Here is a 7836-nt window from a genome sequence, read left to right as displayed (position 1 = left end):
GCTCATGAAACATTTGTATTGATCATGTAGTTGTCGTCACGTTTATGTTTTTGAACGAATGAAACATTGTCGTCGTTCAATCTGAAGTATTTAAATATTTATATACAGAACCATATATAGAATAATAATATAATCAAAGTTGACTCAGTGGTTATTGTTATATACTTGAAAAGAAAAAACATGTCACATTGTCACATGATAGTGGGTGGTACCAACACGATCTTCAAGATAATCCTGTATCTATAATGACACTTATTAAATAAAATATTTTTGAAGCTATGCGTTTCCAACGGCGGCAACCCTAGTAATTGTCAGTTTTACTCCTAATTGGTTTGTATTAATTATTAGAAACTTTTATTGAAAACAAGCGTCTGCAACTTAGTAATAAATTGAAATATTAGCAATAAACTTATATATTTAAAGGTTAGTAGTAATGCCCCATTATTAGGAATAACTAATTTTCCTATTTACCCTTTCGATTAAGCGCTAGATGTGGGAACGGCAATAACCCGAGGGTTCAAGGTCAAACCTGGGACTTTTTACATCGCTAAGAGGCTTAAACGAATGAGTGTTGACTCTTATGAATATTTAATTTTATAAAAGTATATCTTCTAAGCTTCAAGCTTTAGCGATCGGACCGCGAGTAGGTCTAAAACAAAGTATTTGGTTTTCCATCGGGAAATTTCATTTCAGATAATTGTTTACACTTCGTGTTCAGAAAGCACGCAAAACAGTCGGTCCCTCACTTGAAATCTCCTCTGTGAAGTATGAAGGAATGGAGAGGCAGTGCTTACGCATACATTGCGTATATTATTTCCTCCGTCGTTGATTAGTCGATATTAGCCGCAGCAACCTAAATCGGACAGAAGAAATGATCACTTCCAAGCTACTAATGGGCAATTAATTGTCTACTAGGGTCGGTAAATCAGAATAAGGCGATTGTAATTCTCGATCGGTCTTAAGTGCCACATGTTTAACGCATATTGTCAATTTCTACCCAATCACGACTCAAGTTGGCAATTGCCAACCAGACGTGCCCAATCAGTCATCATATAGTCTACCGTCAGTCAAGAACACTTATTATTGTATATTCCGGTTCTGAGGTTGAGTGAACCAATGTACCTTAGGTACATTACCAATAAGAAACTGGGTAATAAATAGATCAATATATTATTTTTCTTGCAGTAAGCCTTATTATGTAAAAACGTGTGCGTCTCGCGACGCCCGACAGAAGTGGTAACTTAAACGAGTCTAAGTATAAGAGAACTATTTAATATTGAAACTTTACTATCTGTCAAAAATGTACTGTTGCCGTAACGACTTATCATCGAATTTCTTATGGGAGAGTAAACCGCTATTTTTGTCCCATCAGAAATGATCACTTTAAAAGTGAAATTTAAACAGATACCATTACCAAACCATAAATAAAGACCATTTAGTCTCCATTCGTTACAATTTTCCTGATAAGGTTTATAAACTAAACGGATATTCAAATCGTTTGCATGAGCCCCGTGCTAACTTCACAACAGTTCACATGACATGAAGAGACATATACGAGTTTAAGTTGCAAACTAATATGAATTGAGACGCTCTGGTTCACCGACCACATAAGCCCAAACTTGCAGAGTTACAGTGTTCTAGATGTGAGAGATTAGTTTCTTGGATAGTTTACTGAGTTTTGGAATTCTATGATATGGTATTCTGGTAAATGTTGACTATCATTTAATTTACATATAATTTAATTGTTTTACTAGTGATTCCCGAGGTGCTAGGTTCAAACCCAAGGTTAGGTTGATAAAAAAATGAATTGCGTTTTTCTATCGAAGAATTCTCAGTAACAGCCCAGATTCTGGAAGTTAGACGTGTGTACACTCTCGTGTCTCGGAAACAATGTAAAGACTGCACCTAAACTATTTTGGTGGTGTCGGATTTGCCGACCTAACGGATTATCAGAGCGAAGGAATACAGAAAGCACCTATGTTTGCGCACATATTGTGTACTAAAATATGTCCTGCTTAGTTGGGTAGTCTCCTTCTGTGACTGAAATGGGTCAGGACAACATTATCAATTTAAGTAATCAGCGAAAACCTTTTCCTTTTGAGAAGAACCTTTGTTTACTCCACCACAAATACATCTGACAGATTTTTAGACATTTGATTCATAGTTTCATTTATCTGACACATATTATTGGCTGGTTTTCTTAGGATGTGTTCCTTCTGTAAGATATAAAAACCAACTTAAATATTAATTTAAATATAATACTAGCATATCCAGCGTAATTGATGATAAAATTTATCCAAAATGCATGTCTGTGAACACGCTTCATAATATAATGGCACAAATTTCATGTAAAAATATTCAGTGCTATTTTTTCGTGAAGTGTGATAAAAAAACAGGGAAATTTTTATAGATATAGAAGATAAAATTGTTCGATAAAACAATTTTTTGTCTAAAGTATCCTTAAAAGTTATTGCATGGTTACGCAAGGTCGAATTGGAGCACCCTTGTATTTGAAACGTTTGAACTTTAAACGTATCTTAAATGTATAATGATCCCCTTCTGATTGATGGCTGATAAATTTTTCAGCCGTAGTACCAAAATTCCGACAGAAATGGAAAAATGCCACTATTCTACGTAGACACGTTTTTGGAGTAGCTCTTATTCTTTTTTATAAATTATATATTTAATTGCAACTACAATATAGATAAATGTAGTTAATGTGAATATTAAAACATTTGTACATAACATTTTTCAATTACCGAAAATCTAGTACGGTTTCAGTAAAAGAAATAACTCAGATCTATAAAGAATGAAAGTCAGTCGGATCAGACATTTTAGTTCAAGAGTTCCCATCGTATACATTTTCGTTTTTATCCTACATGTTTTTGCTTAATTTTTGTTTGTAATTAATTTCACCAATAAAGAATCGACCGGATTTAAGGTTTTGGTTAGTGAAGAAATTCTAGTTAGCAGCATAGGTTTGTAACATTTGTCAGTGTAGTTATATTATTATACATATGTATATACATATGTATATAGTATAAACTATGAAGATTTTTATTTAATTTTTCCTTGATTTTCCTCAAAATCTTCTAATCCGATTGATAAAACTTTTTTATTATAAGTTATCATAGATATATGCCGTCATTTTATAATAGCTTATTAATAAATCTCATGTTAAAGGTACAAAAAAAAGCCGAATATTAAATTTCTTACTTTAAAATTTTCTGCTCAGTATGATTCCATGAAACTAGAATCCTACCCATTATACACTTTTTATGGCAGCGGTATGTGGACATTCAAATGGACCACGTGATTGCTCTGCCACTGCTCATTGACATTGGCACCGTATGAAATTTTAACCATTTCTTACGTAACCAATGTGCCATCAACCTTCAGATAATTCCCACGACAGACGCATTAGTTAAAGAAGATTTTATATCCCTTAAAACCGGAACAACAATAATAAGTATTACTTCTTGGCGGTAGAATATATTATGAGTGGTAGGTACCTAATCAATAAGCACAAAGCTCTACTATCAAGTAAATTAATTATTTATCTGTTGCCCATCTCTCCCTGCTTGCGATTATTGCTATTCTCAGAAACGACATTGACAATTACAAGTTTGTGATACATAAAGTTAAAATTGAAAGTGTTTTTTGCAATCAAATTATTAATGATAAATTTTCTCAAACAAATTTTCGAGAAGATTTCCAATTTTTGTCGATGCTCGTATTTCTTCATTCTGATTTACATCATAATATAGATAAATTGATTGAAAAGAGTAACTACGAACTTTCTTGTCGGTTCTTCTCGGAAGAATGTATATACCCAACCAAAACGTATAAGCGGTATATTTTGACGGATCATTTATTATATCAACGTAATTGTTTACAAACATATCGTTTGGGCGTTTTCCAAGCGAAAGCTGAGCTGCACAAATTATACTGGGTACAACAGAAGTTTGTATGTAAGATTATGAACTTTTCCAATATGTCTGCGGAAAATACCGCAGTAGCTTCGGCTTACACTTTGCAACTTCCATCAGGATATTTAAAACCAAAATCACATCATCACAATCGATAATTAAGGAGCGCAATAAGGTATAACAATTAAATATCAATTTATTTAATTACCTACCTAAACTCGATAGTTATTTCCTGACACAAAGCCTTTCCACCGAGTATATTAATTCATACATAGACATAGAAGATTAAACATATCTACAAATTCTACCGCAACCGATACTGCACACTACAAAGTCTAATGTCTCAATTAATAAAACAGTGAGGCACGATATATTTTCAATGGATCCTGTCTTAACAGCCATGTGAATAAACGCAGCTGGCGAGAAGGCTGTAATTAAATTATGATGAAGTTTGGCGCTGAGCGTGACGATCGTTATGAATTTATTACAAGATCAATATTAAGAAAGGCTGAAATGAAATTTATTTAGAAATTTTGATAATTTTTGAATTGATGATTTAAGCTGTTTTCATGAAATAGGGTATATTATTGCATATGACTGTCTCGTCGGTCTAGTTAAGACGGTTGTGTTTATCCCATCACTGTTGCACCTTTGCTTGTAACACAGTTATTTATAACCTTGAGTTCGGCCAAAATATGGTCGTAGTGGAACGTCCGGCAGATATAGAACATTGTAATTAATTGTATGTATGTTTTAATTAAATAATTTTACACTTTTGAGACAATAATGCAGAGAAAAATAATTGGAAGTATGTTGTTTCGTTGATTAAACTAATTATGGAACCTTCAAGAAAAGAGCGTAGTCATTCCTTAAAGGCCGGCAACGCCTGCAAGCAAGGTGTTGCAGATGTCCATTGACATTGTGACATTGTGAGCCTCCTGCTCGTTTACACCCTATAACATAAACTATAAAAAAAAGTCGTATAGAGTGTGATGGCGTAAGAAGTGCATCAACAGAGGTTTACCATCAACACCAACGATAACTTGTGTTTTTAAATTCATCAAGTAGACATGAAATTATACAAAAGATTTTAATTAACAAACAAATTTAATATTTTTAATTTATTAATAAAAATTATTTGCTTCGAAACACTTATCGTTAGCATAATAACATTTATATTTAGTTCGCACGTTATAAAGCGCAAAGCTTTGCTATCAAATCTATATATAATACCAATAAAGTGACACATTCATGTTTGTTTTTAAAGGCGAGGCGATGAATATGAGTCTTGTTATCGATGTCAGTCGATTGTATTGTCATAACCAGAGTTCAAAGAAATATATTTTATGCGCATTTGATACTGTTCTTAATAAGAACAGCTCGTCTTATTCTGTGTCATATTTTAGTATTTGTTTAATAGCGTGAAAGATAATTTATGAGAATGGATGGAGAAAGGCAACCGTTGTTAGCTCCGACTGCTTCGGACATTCAGTTTAGGATTTACAGGTTACGGTTTGATGTATTTTTTGTCTAATAATTCAAAGCAATAAAGCAAAATATAATTAAAATAATTAATGATTACGTAATTATTGATAATTTCGACAGTTAGAATTGTATTCTAATTTTTCCGGTATTGCAGTCATTTGTCTAAATGACGCTTGTCTGCCTTAGGTTTCATTATATAGAGGTTTGGATGTTTTTTTTTGGATTGGAGGGAACAGGACGAGACACGATCAATTAAAAATAACCAATTGATTACATAACATTATAAGTCTTGATATATATTTATAATATTCGTGTCTTATGTCAAAATACTTTTTTATCCCATTTGCTGTCGAAACACTTGGCCCTTGGAGTAATGGTACAAAAAGCTTCATCAAAAGTATAAAACCTCGCCTTATTGCCTCCACTGGTGACAGGAGGGCTGGTTCGTTTTTAGCCCAGAGGATCGGAATTGCGATTCAACGGGGAAATGTTGCTAGCATTCTTGCCACCATTCCACGCGGTCAAGAGTTTATACAGTAACTATTTTTAATTCATATTTGTATATATTTAAGCACTTAATGTTATCAATTCTTATGTTAATAAATTTATGATTTTTCCGATATTCTTATTGGTGAATATTATTATTGGTGGATATTTATTTAGTCTACATTAAATATGTATTGTTATGCAAATCAAACATTAGCTGCATAGTCGATCATCTATTTCGTTATGATCATAGAATTTCTTTCGGCGCAGCCAATGTTTTTATTATAGTTCGAAGTTTCTAATGACAAGAAACAAACTTAGTAAAGTTTCAGACGTCCAAGGCTGAGGTTAGTTTCCCCAACGTTAATACCTGCTATGGGCATTAATTTTGCCTAAATTTAGTTTATTTACACCGTAAAGTAATGATTGAATTAATTTTTATTTGCTCTTTTAGAATTTGCAGCATATTGTCAGCATGATTTCATACCCTCAAACTTATTTAGAACTATGCAGGCTACCGTATAACGTGATACATGACAGAACTTCAAAAGTCTTCTTTGTGATAGAAAGCCTGATTGTTTAATGTCTTGACAGCATCGACCGTATCATAATAATCACATCATTGTATAACAAGACAAAATAGTTGTAGTGAAACGAATAAAAGTGTAGAAATGTAATTAAGACACTTGGGTTCTAATTTGCGAAAATTATTATTGTTTGTTTTTCCACAAACAACAGTACTCAATTATGTTGTGTTCCGGCTTGAAGGGTGAGTGAGCCAGTGTAACTACAGGCACGAGGGACATAACATATTAGTTCCCAACGTTGGTGGCGCATTGGCGATGTAAGGAATGGTTAATATGGGCGGTGGTGACCAGTAACCATCAGGTGGCACATATGCTCGTCCACCAACCGATGCCATGAAACAACCGGCTATAAAAATAATATTTCTTAGCGTCAATGTCTAGGCGATTTTGACCACTTATTATCAGTCCAAGTACCTAATATAAATAAATAAAAATCACCAATTTACCTTACTTTTTCCTACCTAAGGTATATGGTACTTTCGACTGTGATCTAAGATAAATATCAATTATTTTAAACATAAAATACATTTTTCTTTGTTACAGACCTCTGAGTTACGAGGATGTTCTTGCATCGCGAAGCGCGGTTCCGTGGAGAAGAGCTCGCTTCGGCTTGGTCCTGATGTTTTGGGCCACTATGGCTATATTTCTTTCATTAATCGTGTCTTTGATTATAAAACAAAATTGTTCCAAAGACTTGGGGTCAATACCCACAGTTCCACCAGTACATATGTCTTTTACCCCCCTAATATCATAGTAGTTATTGCGTGACAATATATTTTGGAAATTAAATGGCCTTTTTCTTACATTACTTTTGTATTTATAGTCTTCATTTTGACAGAAAATGTATGTGGGGGGGGGACACGGGGCCACATATGCTCTTTACTGAAATGGTCTCTCTACTCTTATAAGCACACTGTGTATTATTAAATAATACATATCTTAAAAATAAAACAAATAATTAATATTTAACTTTTATATTATAAACTTTTTCATACAAAATAGTTCATAGTATTTTCTATTCTAAAAACGAATAATCGATATTCACTTTACATAACATTTATGTAACCAAATTAATAATTTATGTACAAAAACGCCGAAGATAAGAGCCGAGATGGCCCAGTGGTTAGAACGCGTGCATCTTAACCGATTATTTCGGGTTCAAACCCAGGCAGGCACCACTGAATTTTCATGTGCTTAATTTGTGTTTATAATTCATCTCGTGCTCGGCGGTGAAGGAAAACATCGTGAGAAAACCTGCGTGTGTCTAATTTCAACGAAATTCTGCCACATGTGTATTCCACCAACCCGCATTGGAGCAGCGTGGTGGAATATGCTCCATACCTCCTCCT

The 7836-nt window shown here is 33.6% G+C and overlaps 1 long non-coding RNA gene across 1 annotated transcript; it reads left to right on the top strand.

Moving 5' to 3' along the window:
• Positions 1 to 5220: 5220 nt before the first annotated feature.
• On the top strand, positions 5221 to 7276 carry LOC135193829 (uncharacterized). Its single transcript, XR_010309453.1, has 2 exons — positions 5221 to 5435; positions 7031 to 7276. It is a non-coding gene; the product is annotated as an uncharacterized LOC135193829 (long non-coding RNA).
• The last annotated feature ends 560 nt before the right edge of the window (positions 7277 to 7836 follow it).

The sequence above is a fragment of the Vanessa tameamea genome, chromosome 19, assembly GCF_037043105.1.
Source record: "Vanessa tameamea isolate UH-Manoa-2023 chromosome 19, ilVanTame1 primary haplotype, whole genome shotgun sequence".
In the NCBI taxonomy this organism is placed as follows: Eukaryota; Metazoa; Arthropoda; class Insecta; order Lepidoptera; family Nymphalidae; genus Vanessa; species Vanessa tameamea.
This window is presented reverse-complemented; position numbering and strand designations above follow the sequence as displayed.